This window comes from Cetorhinus maximus, chromosome 23 (assembly GCF_964194155.1).
Source record: "Cetorhinus maximus chromosome 23, sCetMax3.hap1.1, whole genome shotgun sequence".
Classification (NCBI taxonomy): domain Eukaryota; kingdom Metazoa; phylum Chordata; class Chondrichthyes; order Lamniformes; family Cetorhinidae; genus Cetorhinus; species Cetorhinus maximus.
In genome coordinates, this window is record NC_135901.1 from 64,499,958 (window position 1) to 64,501,412 (window position 1,455).

Sequence of the window (1,455 nt, forward strand, 5' to 3'; positions counted from 1 at the left end):
GCTGTGGGGCAAACACAAATCTAATGGGGCAACGAATATCAGAAGTTAACTCCAACTGTCAGAATGAACATGTTTCAGCACTGGATGTGATTTACAGCTGCAATAACAGCAGGATCCAACTCCTGCTCATACTGATGAACTCGCTGATGTCTCTTAAGGTGGGAGGAACAAGTGAATCCCTTCCTACACTCGGAGCAGGCGAATGGCCTCTCCCCAGTGTGAATACGCTGGTGTATAGTGAAATCAGATGATCGCCTGAACCCAGTCCACAGTGAGAGCACCTGAACGGTCTCTCGTCAGTGTGAACAAGTTGATGGTACACCAGCTCCCTTGAACTTTTATAGCACTTCCCACAGTCTGGACATGAAAAAGGCCTCTCATCAGTGTGAACCAGCTGGTGTTTCAACAGGTGGGATGAATCAGTGAATCCCTTCCCACACTTGGAGCAGATGAACGGCCTCTCCCCGGAGTGAACTCGCTTGTGTGTCAGCAGGTTGAATGACCAAATGAATCCTTTCCCACACTGGGAGCAGATGAATGGTCTCTCCCCAGAGTGAACTCGCTGGTGTGTCAGCAGGTTAGCTGACCGAGTAAAGCCCTTCCCACACTTGGAACAGGTGAACGGCCTTTCCCCAGTATGAATACGCTTATGTATTTCCAGCTTGGATGGATAATTGAATCTCTTCCCACAGTCCCCACATTTCCACGGTTTCTCCCCAACATGAACGGTGGATTTTGCTTCCATGTTTAAAAGCGGATGATATTCAGGTCTCGATGAACCAACCAATGTCGTCAGATCCTGATATGATGTTTGATTTCAATTTCCCAACTGCAAGTCTTCCCCTTCTAATACCCTGTGAAATTGATTTAAAACAGAAAAAAGAGAGTCAGAGAGAACCCACAAAAACACAAAGGCAGGCTGTGAAATTGAGCTGAATCAATCTGGTCATTTGTGGGGCCGGCACGAGGGAAAAAGTGACCATGAAAACTGCTGGATTGTCATAAAAATCCAACTGGTTTACTAACGTCCGTCAGGGAAGGGAACCTGCCACCCAGTCTGGGTCTGCACAAGACTCTGGCCTTCAATGAGGAGAGAACAAGAGAGAGAAATAGAGAGGGAGATAGAGAGAGAGAAAGAGAGGTGAAAAAGTTTGGGGTTGAAGGAGAGAGTTTTTATATATCTACAATGTATCCAGGACTTTGACAGAATTTCACAAATTCTCAACCTCCACCATCTCGAAGGACCAGGGTAACTCAGGGTAACTCAGCAACTCCTGGGGATCCAGACTGAGGTTGAATGAATTTAAGAAATAGGAGCAGGAATAGGCCATTCAGCCCTTCGAGCCTGCCCTGCCATTCATTCGGATCACGGCTGATCTTCTACCTTAGCTGCACCCTCCCCATATCCCTTAATTCCCTTCGCATCATGTATGTGAAGACCATCGCCTCCAAGTT